At 42.5% G+C, this 14,398-nt stretch overlaps 1 protein-coding gene and 1 pseudogene across 1 annotated transcript in view; both read left to right on the forward strand.

The window, feature by feature from the left end:
* The window catches only part of MYO16 (myosin XVI), a 593,786-nt gene that overhangs the window by 37,772 nt on the left and 541,616 nt on the right, over positions 1–14,398 (forward strand). The gene's annotated exons all lie outside the window — the stretch shown is intronic.
* LOC112826866 (ferritin heavy chain pseudogene) lies at positions 13,232–13,823 on the forward strand (annotated as a pseudogene).

Raw genomic sequence — 14,398 nt, forward strand, 5'->3', positions numbered from 1 at the left:
GGATCCCTACATTTGTATCTTTGGGGTAAATACCCAGTAGTGTAATTGCGGGATCATATGGTAGCTCTATTTTCAACTTTTTGAGGAACCTCCATACTGTTTTCCAGAGTGGTTGCACCAGCTTGTATTCCCACCAACAGTGTAAGAGGGTTCCCCTTTCTCCTCATCCCTGCCAACATCTGTCATTTCCTGACTTGTTAATTTTAGCCATTCTGACTGGTATGAGGTGGTATCTCATTGAGGTTTTGATTTGGATTTCCCTGATGCCGAGCGATGTGGAGCACGTTTTCATGTGTCTGTTGGCCATTTGGATGTCTTCTTTGGAAAAATGTCTGTTCATGTCTTCTGCCCATTTCTTTGATTGGATCATGTGTTCTTTGTGTGTTGAGTTTAAGAAGTTCTTTATAGATTTTGGATACTAGCCCTTTATCTGATATGTCATTTGCAAATATTTTCTCCCATTCTGTCGGTTGTCTTTTGGTTTTGTGGACTGTTTCTTTTGCTGTGCAAAAGCTTTTTTATCTTGATGAAATCCCAATTGTTCATTTTTGCCCTTGCTTCCCTTGCCTTTGGCGATGTGTCTAGGAAGAAGTTGCTGTGGCTGAGGTCGAAGAGGTTGCTGCCTGTGTTCTGCTTTAGGATTTTGATGGATTCCTGTCTCACGTTTAGGTCTTTCAACCATTTGGAGTCTATTTCTGTGTGTGGTGTAAGGAAATGGTCCAGTTTCATTCTTCTGCATGTGGCTGTCCAATTTTCCCCACACCATTTGTTGAAGACACTGTCTTTTTTCCATTGGACATTCTTTCCTGCTTCATCGAAGCTGAGTTGACCATAGAGTTGAGGGTCCATTTCTGGGCTCTCGATTCTGTTCCATTGATAGATGTGTCTGTTTTTGTGCCAGTACCATACTGTCTTGATGATGACAGCTTTTTAATAGAGCTGGAAGTCCGGAATTGTGATGCTGCCAGCTTTGCTTTTCTTTTTCAAATTCCTCTGGCTATTCGGGGTCTCTTCTGGTTCCATACAAATTTTAGGATGATTTGTTCCATTTCTTTGAAAAAAGTGGATGGTATTTTGATGGGGATTGCATTGAATGTGTAGATTGCTCTAGGTAGCATTGACATCTTCAGAATATTTGTTCTTCCAATCCATGAGCATGGAACGTTTTTCCATTTCTTTGTGTCTTCCTCAATTTCTTGCATGTGTATTTTATAGTTTTCTGAGTACAGCTCCTTTGCCTCTTTGGTTAGATTTATTCCGAGGTATCTTATGGTTCTGTAAATGGGATCAACTCCTTAATTTCTCTCTCTTCTGTCTTGTTGGTGTATAGGAATGCCACTGATTTCTGTGCATTGATTTTATATCCTGCCACTTTGCCGAATTCCTGTATGAGTTCTAGCAGTTTTGGGGTGGAGTCTTTTGAGTTTTCCACATAAAGTATCATATCATCTGCAAAGAGGGAGAGTTTGACTTCCTCTTTGCCGATTTGGATGCCTTTGATTTCTTTTTGTTGTCTGATTGCTGTGGCTAGGACTTCTAATACTGTGTTGAGTAGCAGTGATGATAGTGGACACCCTGCCGCTTTCCTGGCCTTAGGGGGAAAGCTCTCAGCTTTTCCCCATTGAGAATGATATTCGCTGTCAGTTTTTCATAGATCTGGCTTCTATGATATTGAGGTATCTACCCTCTATCCCTATACTCTGAAGAGTTTTGATCAAGAAAGGATTTGTACTTTGTCAAATGCTTTTTCTGCATCTATTGAGAGGACCATATGATTCTTGTTTTTTCTTTTGTTAATATATTGTATCACATTGATTGATTTGCGGATGTTGAACCAAACTTGCAGCCAGGGATAAATCCCACTTGGTTGTGTGAATAATCCTTTTAATATACTGTTGGATCCTATTGGCTAGTGTTTTGGTGAGAATTTTTGCATCCATGTTCATCAAGGAGATTGGTCTGTAATTCTCCTTTTTGATGGGGTCTTTGTCTGGTTTTGGGATCAAGGTAATGGTGGCCTCATAAAATGGGTTTGGAAGTTTTCCTTCCATTTCTATTTTTTGGAACAGTTTCAGGGTAATAGGTATTAATTCTTCTTGAAATGTTTGATAGAATTCCCCTGGGAAGCCATCTGGCCCTGGGCTTTTGTTTGTTGGGAGATTTTTGATGACTGCTTCAATTTCCTGAGTGGTTATAGGTCTATTCAGGTTTTCTATTTCTTCCTGGTTCAGTTTTGGTAGTTCATACATCTCTAGGAATGCATCCATTTCTTCCAGGTTATCTAATTTGCTGGCATAGAGTTGCTCATTATATGTTCTTATAATTGTTTGTATTTCTTTGGTGTTGGTTGTGATCTCTCCTCTTTCATTCATGATTTTGTTGATTTGGGTCATTTCTCTTTTCTTTTTGATAAGTCTGGCCAGGGGTTTATCAATCTTGTTAATTCTTTCAAAGAACCAGCTCCTAGTTTCGTTGATCTGTTCTACTGTTCTTTTGGTTTCTATTTCATTGATTTCTGCTCTGATCTTTATTATTTCTCTTCTCCTGCTGGGTTTAGGCTTTATTTGCTGTTTTTTTCTGTAGCTCCTTTAGGTGTAGGGTTAGGTTGTGTATTTGAGACCTTTCTTATTTCTTGAGAAAGGCCTATATTGCTACATACTTTCCTCTTAGGACTGCCTTTTCTGCATCCCAAAGATTTTGAGCAGTTGTGTTTTCATTTCCATTGGTTTCCATGAATTTTTGTAATTCCTCTTTAATTTCCTGGTTGACCCATTCATTCTTTAGTAGGATGCTCTTTGGCCTCCATGTATTTGAGTTCTTTCTGACTTTCCTCTTGTGATTGCGGTCTAGTTTCAAAGCACTGTCATCTGAAAATATGCAGGGAATAATCCCAATCTTTTGGTACCGGTGGAGACCTGATTTGTGACCTAGGATGTGATCTATTCTGGAGAATGTTCCATGGGCACTAGAGAAGAATTTGTATTCCGTTGCTTTGGGATGGAATGTTCTGAATATTTCTGTGAAGTCCATTTGGTCTAGTGTGTCATTGAAAGTCTTTATTTCCTTGTTGATCTTTTGCTTAGATGATCTGTCCATTTCAGTGAGGGGAGTGTTAAAGTCCCCCACTATTATTGTATTGTTGTCAATGTGTTTCTTTGCTTTTGTTATTAATTGCCTTATATAATTGGCTGCGCCCATGTTAGGGGCATAGGTATTTACAATTGTTAGATCTTCTCGTTGGATAGACCCTTAAAGTAGGATATAGTGTCCTTCCTCATCTCTTATTATAGTCTTTCTTTAAAATCTAATTTGTCTGATATAAGGATTGCCACCCCAGCTTTCTTTTGGTGTGCATTAGCATGGTAAATGGTTTTCCACCCCCTCACTTTCAATCTGGGGGTATCTTTGGGTCTAAAATGAGTCTCTTGCAGACAGCATATTGATGGGTCTTGTTTTTTAATCCAATCTGATAGCCTGTGTCTTTTGATTGGGACATTTAGCCCATTTACATTCTGGGTAACTATTGAAAGATATGAATTTAGTGCCATTGTATTGCCTGTAAGGTGACTGTTACTGTATATTGTCTGTGTTCCTTTCTGGTCTATGCTGCTTTTAGGCTTTTCTTTGCTTAGAGGACCCCTTTCAAGATTCCTTGTAGGGCTCGTTTTGTGTTTGCAAATTCCTTTAGTTTTTGTTTGTCCCGGAAGCTTTTTATCTTTCCTTCTATCTTCAATGACAGCCTAGCTGGATATAGTATTCTTGGCTGCATATTTTTCTCATTTAGTGCTCTGAAGATATCATGCCAGTCCTTTGTGGCCTGCCAGGTCTCTGTGGATAGGTCTGTTGCCAGTCTAATGTTTCTAGCATCATAGGTTGCATATCTCTTCTCCCGAGCTGCTTTCAGGATTTTCTCTTTGTGTCTGAGACTCGTAAGTATTACTATTAGATGTCGGGGTGTTGACCTATTTTTGTTGATTTTGAGAGGGGTTCTCTGTGCCTCCTGGATTTTGATGCCTGTTTCCTTCCCCACATTAGGGAAGTTCTCTGCTATAATTTGCTCCAATATACCTTCTGCCCCTCTCTCTCTTTCTTCTTCTTCTGGGATCCCAATTATTCTAATGTTGTTCGTCTTATGCTATCACGTATCTCTCGAATTCTGCCCTCGTGATCCAGTAGTTGTTTATCTCTCTTTTTCTCAGCTTCTTTATTTTCCATCATTTGGTCTTCTATATCGCTAATTCTCTCTTCTGCCTCATTTATCCTAGCAGTTAGTGCCCCCATTTTTGATTGCACCTCATTAATAGCCTTTTTGATTTCGACTTGGTTAGATTTTAGTTCTTTTATTTCTCCAGGAAGGGTTTCTCTAATAACTTCCATGCCTTTTTCAAGCCCAGCTAGTATCTTTAAAATCATGATTCTGAACTCTAGGTCTGACATCGTAGTAATGTCCGTATTGAGTAGGTCCCTGGCAGATGGTGCTACCTCTTGTTCTTTTTGTTGAGGTGATTTTTTTCGTCTTGTCATTTTGTCCAGAGGTGAATAGATGAATGAGAGAACAAAATGCTAACAGGGTAACAACGTCCCTAGAATATATAGTGTAAAGAAATCTCAGAAGGTCTGAAACCAGGGGAAAAGAAAGGCAAAGAAAGAAAAAAGAAAGAGAAGAAAAAAAAAAAGAAAAATATAAAAACAAACAGAAACAGAACAAAACAAAAAAACAGAATATGATCAAATATGATCAGGCTGGTGCATAGATCAGTGCCATAGATCAGTGCCATAGATCATAGATTTTGGGTGTATTTTGGTCTGTTAGAAAAAAGTGGCTCCTAAAATTTTAAAGAAAGAAAGACTTATATATGTACAAAATAAGGGTTGATACGATGAAGGGATGGACTATGAATGTAAAGATGAAAATTATAAAAAATTTTATAAAAGGAATTGGTAAGTTGTTTGAAAAAAGAAAGAAGAGGATTTAAAAAAAAAAAGAAAAAAAAGGAGAGAATGTGATCAGGCAGGAGAGTAGAACAAAGCCATACACTAGAGATTTAGGGTATATTTTGATCTGTTAGAAGAAACTGAATCTCAAAATTTTAAAGAGAGAACAACTTATATATATATGCCAAAAATAAGGGTAACTACTATGAAGGGATAGAATATGACTCTAAAAATGAAAAATAATTTTTTTTTAAAAGTGATTGATGAGATGTTGGTTGAAAAAGGGAAAAAAAATTTCAAAAAAAAATTAAAACAATTAAAAAAATAGCTTTGAAAGACTAAAGAATCTTGGTAAAAAAGCCATGATTCTATGTGCAGTATTCCCCTAGCGCTGGCGTTCTGCCGTTCTTTGATCGGTAAACTTGGTCTTGGCTTGCTGGCTGTTTGTGCTGATCTTCTGGGGGAGGGGCCTGTTGCCGTGGTTCCCAAATGTCTTTGCTGGAGGCGGAATTGCCCCGCCCTTGTCGGTCCGGGCTAAGTCATCTGCTCAGGTTTGCTCTCGGGAGCTTTTGTCCCCTGCAAGCTCTCAGTACAGCTTTGGAGGCCGAGAGTGAAAATGGTGGCCTCCCAGTGTCCCCCCAGGAGGAGCCGAGAACTCGGGGCCCCGCTCCTCAGTGCGCCCCCAGAGAAAAGCAGTCACTCCCGTGTCCCCGGTCTCTGGCCGCACTCCGTGCTCACCCGGCCTGTGACCGAGCGTTTCTATCTCTGGCACCCGACCCCGTGTGGAGTCTCCAAACCCAGCAGATCCCTGCGGTGCGCTCCCGCGCCGCTCCTCCCGGGGAGGAAGGGGAGGAAGGGGAGTCTCCCCGGATCTGCCGCTTGTTGGGTCCCTGCTGGAGGAGCAGTGGCCCGACTGGGCCGCGGTTCACAGTTTATGGCCACCCCGAGCTGTGAGCCCGCGCCTCGGCTCTGTCTCTGCAGCCGGCTTCCCGGCTCCTATACCTGGGAGCTCTGCCGCACTCAGGCACCCCCGGTCTTTCTGTGACCCCGAGGGTCCTGAGACCACACTGTCCCGCGAGGGTTCCACCCCCCGCTTAGCCACTGGAGCGACGTCCCTCCACGGAGCCGACTTCTAAAAGGTCCGATTTTGTGCTCCGCGGCTCTAGCACTTGCCAGAAGCGGCCGACGGAGGCCCCCTCCCCCGCCGTCTATCCTCCCGAATATCGCCTCGGATTCACTTCTCCGCACGTCCTACCTTCCAGAAAGTGGTTGCTTTTCTGTTCAGAGAGTTGTTGCTACTCTCCTCTTCGATCTCCTGTTGAGTTCGTAGGTGTTCAGAATGGTTTGATCCCTATTCAGCTGAATTCCTGAGACCAGACGAAATCCAGGTCTCCTACTCCTCCGCCATCTTGCTCCGCCCTCGATATGTTATTTTCTTTTAAGTGAAAGCCTTGTGAATGGAATGAAGGGTGAAATCCCATAAACAGACAGACCCTATAAATAATTAACTTCTTGGCCAGATGGCAGAACTTGAGGCTGTTTATCAAGATCTGAGGATAGAAATTGGAACAAGAAACTTTAGGTCCAATGCCAAGAAGACAGGAAACTAATAGTGAGGAGACATGGCTTTATCCCGCTTGAATAAATACAACAATGTTTCAAGTGCGGTTCCTTGTATTAACTAGGAAATCAACCTAGTTCCTTTAGTTCTTAAATTATATTCCATGGTCGGGAGGAGTAGGGACAGAGGATGGGAATTGTGCAGGAGAGAAGATACGGTTCAGAGACAGGGTTGGGTCTTTTTTGTTTCATTTTATTTCCTCTTCTTTTCCTTTCCTTCCCTACCCCCTTATCTCCATTCCTCCCTCCTTCCCCCCCCTTCTTCTGTAGACTTTCTTCTAAGAAGATTTGGCATGGAAAGAAATGATGGTACCTTAACCAAAGGACAAGTTGGTAAGGTAAAGAGGGAAGAGAACAGGTCATGGCTTTAAACCAGTCTAGGGTGCCAGGTCAGGAGAGATAGTTCAATAGTAATGTCTCAAGTCCAAGAAAACACTGAGACCAAAGGAAGATCAGCAAAGGAGAAGTAGAGAATTACACTTTAGATGCTGGCTGGGCCAGCTCCTCCTCTGGAGCATCGTGGTAGAATGGATAAAGCCTTGGTCTAGGAGACAGGCTTTAATTCCAGGTGTGTACTAACTAGCTGTGCAAGGAGTGCACTTAACTAGTCTCAGTCTGTGTTTCCTTAATTTAAAACACAAGGGATTGGATTTGCTTCACAGAAATTGTTGTTTCTTTGTCCCCAAGGAAGCCACCATATTTTTAAAAATCTCTTTATATTTTTCTCTTTATCTCTGTAAATCTTTCGAAACTTAAATACTTAATCCTTCATAACTTAAATACTGTTTCCCCCAGAAAGCCTTTCTTACTGATTCACCCCAATTTGAAATGATCTCCTCACTGCCAAACCCCAATATTGGCCACCAATGATGCCTACAGTTTAACTGTCAAATAATTAAGTATTGCATTATATTTATTTCATGGTTCTATTTTCTTATATATTTTGTTCTGGTCTTTGATTCTAGGTCACTGAGACTACTGGGGTATTTTGGGCAGGAAGAGTTTCATGCACTTCTTCCTCTTCTTCTTTTTTCTTTTTTTTTTTTAATTACTCAGCACCTACCATGATCCTTGGAGAGAGCATGTTCTTCATTAGATACTTTACTTTTTCATGTGTTGAGCTGTCAATCTGGAAACCTTACATATTTCCACATTAAATTCATTTTCATAACTTAATAAAGTGCCCTCTTTTGGAAGCTCACAGATATTCTACTGGGGAGGAAAAATAATGTATGTCCCTATTTATTTTGGATTTATATTTCCTCTCTTAAAACTCCATCAGGCCCAGCCCCTTGCCCAGTAGAGCTAGTGATATTTCCTATGCACCTGGACCCAAAATGTTGAGTAAAACCAAATGGATCATTGGGGACCTCAGGGACAGACATTATACTTCAGTAAGGTCATCCTCAAGGCATTTTTTTTTTCTTGAACCTGATACCCGTTTGTGGACCGCATTACTGAATCAGCAGAGTAAGTTACAACTGATTCTGAAAGAAGAAAAAACAAATACAGCTCCATCCTGAATCATGTTTGTTTAATTAATGCTGATTTGATTAACCACCAGGGTTCTCCTTTAATAACTCTGTGGGAGTACCAAGCACCTCTTTTGAATGTCCTTGATGCCCCAGCACCCGTCTTATGATAGTCTCAGCTCAGCAGGGCAGGCTCACTGCTGACTCGTGGTGCCGTGTCTCTGTAGTCCCCAGAGCAGTAACTGTAGGCAAGACGGATTCTTGGCTTTCTCTCTCACTGGCATTTTCTGAATCCCCACATCTCTCCCAACACTTTTCTGCTGTCCCCACAGTGAGCTCGATGTTCCAGTTCCTAGTCATTTCTGAATCGAGTTTAGCGCCGAGCAGACCCCCAGATACCCGCTGCGAGTTCTGTTCCTGCCCATTCCCAGTCACTTCCAAGTTTTACGGAGGGGTATGTCCGAGCGAAGGAAAAGCCAGGAGATGAGAGCCCAGTCTTTAACAATAACCACGTTTAGGGGGTCAGTAGGAGGAGACATGGGCAGGAGGGTTAAGAAAAATAGATGTGCTGGAAAAAAACAGAGAGATTAAAAGGGAAGGTGGATGGTTTAAAAGATGCAGAGCACAACGGGAGGATGATTATTTAATTGTGTGATGTGATGGGATTATAGGACCAGCTCTTTGTCTCCGGCGTTGTTTCTTTCAGAGAAGTTAGGTTTGCCTAGGTCACATGTCCCGCTGTTACTTAACTTAATCGTGGGACCCTGATTTTCAAAAATAGATTTTTAGTTTCATGGTAGCATGAGCACATTAATTCTGTATGATTATTGGATTAATAGATCTCCACTTTGCTGGACTATAGGCTCCAGAGAGGCAGAGGTTATACGTATTTGATTATCATCATATCCTTAATATGAGCTAGGCACCTAGCTACCTTTAGAGATCAGAAGGACAGGAATTTTGGGATGGAAAAGTGAGAGGACGTTTGAAAGAATATGTTTTTATGGAAACCAGAAGACGCATTTATTTCAAGAAGGGGGTTAATTACCTGTGTAAACTCCCACTAAGTAGTCGGGTCAGGTGAATTTACCGGTGATCTTAAGAAGAGTTGCTGGTCAGGGTGCCTGGGTGGTACAGTCCAACTCTTGGTTTTGGCTCAGGTTGTGATCTCAGGGTTGTGAGATCGAGCCCCCTGATGGCTCTGCGCTCAGTGTGGAGTCTGCCTGGGATTCTCTCTCTCCCTCTCCCTCCGCCCCTCCTGCTTGTGCGCGCTCTCTCTCTCTCTCTCTCTCTCAAATAAATAAATAAATACTTTTTTTTTTTTTTTAAAGAGCTGTTGGTCAGAGTAGTGATGTCAGGACAAAAGCTGGTATGGATTGAAGAGGGTGCTGGGCCAGGAGGTGAGCACTTCCTCATGTTCACGAGGAGAGCACAGGTGTCTCCGAAGAGATGAGGGAGAACATTCTAATGAGTGTTTGGATGTAAGAGGACGGGTCCAATGGGAAGGAATAGGTTGAAGATGCAAGATAAGGAGGATCTAATCCAGAAAGTGAGATTTTCCCTGGAAATGTGGAAGCAAGGAGGACGCAGAGCAGCAGAAGGCAAGACAGCTGGCTTTTGACATGACAAAAGATACTTGCTTCACTATAAATGGAAGGAGAAAGAAGAAAAAGAAGGTGTGGATGCAGGGTGGTTTGCAGGTTTGCTGGTGGAAAGATGAGGAGATTCCAGGGAATTCTGTCAAATGACTTCAGTTTTTCTTTTAAATGATAAGCGTGGTTAGCTGGTGACATCACTGGGAGTGGTGGTGAGGGGGAATCGGGTTGTAGAGGGGAGAGGGCCCTTCCTGTCAGGTTAAGGGGGCTCATGCAGAATTAGCAGTCTGGATAGTCAGAGATTTGGCTTCAACCAGAGAGAGAGCTGGGCTTTTTCCTGGATCCTGGGAGGGTAACTATTAAACTGTTGGATTTTCTCCAGTGGGTCTTGGGAGTACCTTTGTTACATTGTCCCTGGTGGGCTTCTAGAAATATGCCTGATAGGTTATGCTAATGAATGAACCAGAATGGGGCTTGCCATACCAGGTAGACTTAGGGTGGGGTCTACCCATGCCAGAAAGACCACCATATGGTTTGTGGTGGTGGCTTTGGTTATTGGTACGCCTGGAGACTGACTTTGATCATATGGGCAATAAATCATCAATCATGCCATAAGTAATGAAGTCTCCATAAAACCCTGAACACCACAAAGCTTGGGTGAACTTCCTGGGCTGGCTATGCGCTGCGTTTGCCCCACTTTGGTTCTGGGAGTACAAGGTGTTCCTGAGGACAATGCAGGTTTGCCTTAGAACCCTCCCAGACTCTGCTCTGTGCATCTGTTCTTTTGGTTGGTTCTGATTTGTAGGTTTTCTTTATAATAAATATAACCATGAGTACAATACATTTCAGTGAGTTCTGTGAGTTCTTTTAGTGAACTTTCAAATGTGAGAGTGGTTTTGGGAAGACACCATGGACTTGTAGTCACTGTCACAAGTGAGGATGGTCTCATGTGGGTTCTTCTGTCTAACTTTGTAGTTGGATCTTGCCTCCTTACAGTGCAAGTCAGAAGCCATGGGCAGTCTTGGCTCTCTCTAAGAAATGTGCTCCCAGCCTCGTAGTTTGGCTACTTTTGTGTACAACCCATTTAATATTTGGGGGAAATTAGTTTTGATGTGACCAGAACTATTCCTTAAGAAATTGTGACTCAGCTGTGTGTCAGGTGATTGGTGGGGTCTGGACTACTGGAGTCAAGGACAATGAGTGGCTATCACAGCTTCCCCCACTGTGCCACGTGGGTGGTTCAAGTGGCAAAAAGAAGAGGGATCCAGATGCAGAGAGACTTCAGAGACAGAGCTGATAAAGCTTAGGAACTGCTTTTGGAGGCATCGGTTCATAATGTTTTTTCTCTCCCAAACACGCATGAGGCCAAAAGCAAGCCTATTTATAACTAAGCAGTCCACCTCTGAAGTAGTCACCTCCAGCTGTCTGGCTACACGGCCCGATTCAAAGACATCCTACGCTGAGTTGTTATTTATCAGAAAAATTGTTTGCCAGTGTTTTATGTTCTGTACTTGGGTTAAGAGAAATGGATTTGATCAGTGTTTGCCAAAGCCTCTTTCTAAGAAAACTGTCCTTCTTCACATCAGTAATTTACATGACCCACAAATAATGTCCAATATCTGTTTCGTAGATGCGTAAGATGTTTTATGAGTCTATGACCTTGCCAAAGCAAAACAGGCCCATGTTTCTGGGATTGGTCCAACAGCACTCTGCACGGACCCCTCCTCTTCCAGTTTCCAGTTTTGAGAGAGCTGGCATTTTATCATTTGAGCAAATGAATGATGAACGACCTAAAATGTATATTAAACCTCATGGTTTGTCCAGGAAACCAGAGCAAGGGACTCTGAATTGATGATCTGCCTCCCTGTGGGTCAAATAACTTATGCTCTGTCTTGCAGTAAATGAAATACTGTGGTTAAGGAGGAATATTATGGTGGTTATGGGCAGATGTTTTGTACATTGAAAAATGGGTTTATTAATGGCATGCTTATGAAGAAAGTTCTAATCAGGGATTCTGTTACTGTATTTAATGAACTAGTCAGCCGTTGAAGATCCATGAAGCTCAGATCCAGGAGTGAGTGATCATCAATTTTTAGTTTTGCTCTGTCCATACCTACGAAGAGGACGGTGGCAGACCTCAGAAAGCTCAATCAAAAGAGTAGATCAATATTTTATTTTGTCTTTGGTCACTGATAGTCTAATGAGAGGAAACACACACATGTCTTCCTTGATTTCTGTTTGGCTCTACACTTATATGAGTTTCAAGTGGGTGCAGAAGACATGTGAGATGGAAAAAGAATATTAGATCATTTGGTCATTGTAGGATGATGGTTACATGCCAAGGTGATGCAACCAGCGTTTACCACTAAACTTCCAATGAATAGCGCTGTAACAGGGGACGTATACATCATCAACAGAACCTGCAGAAAAAGATTTGAAACTTTAGGGACAATGATCAGCTTATTTCTATAATTATAGAACTAACTTCATCCCTTTTCTGATACAACTCTCGAAGTAGATTCTACACAAACTGGACTATAATGAAGGACACAGGTGGGAAGATATTTGATAACATATTAACATACACGCAGGTGTGTAGTGGTTAGCATAATGGCAGGAATACCAAGGGGTATGCAATATGAATTTTATTTTTAAAAAAATTTTTAAATTTAAATTCAATTAATTAACATATAATGTATTATTGGTTTCAGAGGTAGAGGTCAGCGATTCATTAGTCTTATATAAGCAATATGAATTTTAAATGCCTTATTTTTATGGATTTTCCTTTGTGGCAAAGCAAATGACAATAGCTCTTGTGTGAAATGGAAATATTGGAAAATTTTTCTTTTTAAAAAAAAATTTTTTTTAAGATTTTATTTATTTTCTGACAGAGAGAGACACAGCGAGAGAGGGAACACAAGCAGGGGGCGTGAGAGAGGGAGAAGCAGGCTTCCCGTCGAGCAGGGAGCCTGATGCGGGGCTCTATCCCAGGACCCTGGGATCATGACCTGAGCCGAAGGCAGACGCTTAACGACCGAGCCACCCAGGCGCCCCTGGAAAATTTTTCTTTTGTCCATTTGGAAAACGCCTTTATTTTATTAATGATGGCACTTGAAGATGTCATACAAAAGAAAAGAGCCTGGCACGACCCAGGAACACCTTAAAGGACCCTGGTGGATGGCGTGTGACAGTCCCTCTCTACAAGAAATTATTTAGAACTTGTGTGAGTCTATGCCATTACATTCAGAACCTCATTTCTGTGAAAGGCTAGAAAATTGGGGATTTTTTTGCTACTCACAGAAAAGAGACCTACATTAATTTTGGTGCTGCAGTATACCTTCTTAGGAGTACACCATCCGTGTTTCTGCCTCCATTTCCATATTCAGAGTCAGCTTCCAAAGAGCTACCCTTAGAAATCACGGTGGAATGGCTTAGATCACAGGGTAAAGCTGTATTTTTCCAGAAGCGGAACTATTCTGAGACTGTGGCCTCGAAGCCAGTTAGCCAAGAAAGAGAACTGTACTCACAAAGTTATAGCAAAGAGTCTCCGCCGAGAGTCGCTGCGGTTTCCTGCTTCAACAGTCCTCGGACGGAACCCGGCGCTCGTCCCCCACCCGGGCCGGCCGTTCGGAGCCAGCCCTCCGCCATCTCTTCGTCGTGCCCTCGGACCGCTCCAAGGCCCCCGCCGCCGCTCGCCGCCGCCTTTTCTCAGCCGCCGCCATGACGACCGCGTCCCCCTCGCAGGTGCGCCTGAACTACCACCAGGACTCGGAGGCCGCCATCAACCGCCAGATCAACCTGGAGCTCTACGCCTCCTACGTCTACCTGTCCATGTCTGACTACTTTGACCGCGATGATGTGGCTTTGAAGAACTTCGCCAAATATTTTCTTCACCAATCTCATGAGGAGAGGGAACATGCTGAGAAACTGATGAAGCTGCAGAACCAACGAGGTGGCCGAATCTTCCTTCAGGATATCAAGAAACCAGACCGTGATGATTGGGAGAACGGGCTGAATGCAATGGAGTGTGCATTACATTTGGAAAAGAGCGTGCATCAGTCACTACTGGAACTGCACAAACTGGCCACTGATAAAAGTGACCCCCATTTGTGTGACTTCATTGAGACTCATTACCTGAATGAGCAGGTGAAATCCATCAAAGAATTGGGTGACCACTAACCAACCTGCGCAAGGTGGGGGCTCCTGAATCTGGCATGGCAGAGTACCTCTTTGACAAGCACACCTTGGGAAACAGTGATAGTGAAAGCTAAGCCTTAGGCTGTCTTCCCATAGCCACAAGGGTGACTGCCCTGGTCACCAAGGCAGTGCATGCATGTTGAGGTTACCTTTACCTTTTCTATAAGTTGTACCAAAACATCTACTTAACTTCTTTCATTTGTACCATTCTTCAAATAAAGTAATTTGGTACCCCCCCAAAACAAAGTTATAGCAAAGTTTTAATTTTCCACATGTTAAAAATTATAAGGCTTAAGTGCATTACTCAGAACACACATGCTAAGTGGACATTTGAAGAGTGGGAACAATTTTAGGTGAGGTAAATATCGAGATCGAGTGGGTGTCGTTTTTACCTGACATGACCTGAGAGTCTTCTTAGCGAGAAGACTCCGAAGGCCAGTGGACATGACTGAATGCTTGTCTCTGAGAATTCCTCAGCACCCTTGGGTGACCCCTTACTATTGGCTGTTCGCCACAGTGTTATTCAAATCAAAGTTAGGGAACTAAAATAAACATTTACACGTTTCTTACCAGTGGTTT

Source organism: Callorhinus ursinus, unplaced genomic scaffold (assembly GCF_003265705.2).
Source record: "Callorhinus ursinus isolate GAN/ISIS: 27379988/994484 unplaced genomic scaffold, GSC_fseal_2.0 scaffold79, whole genome shotgun sequence".
Lineage (NCBI taxonomy): Eukaryota > Metazoa > Chordata > Mammalia > Carnivora > Otariidae > Callorhinus > Callorhinus ursinus.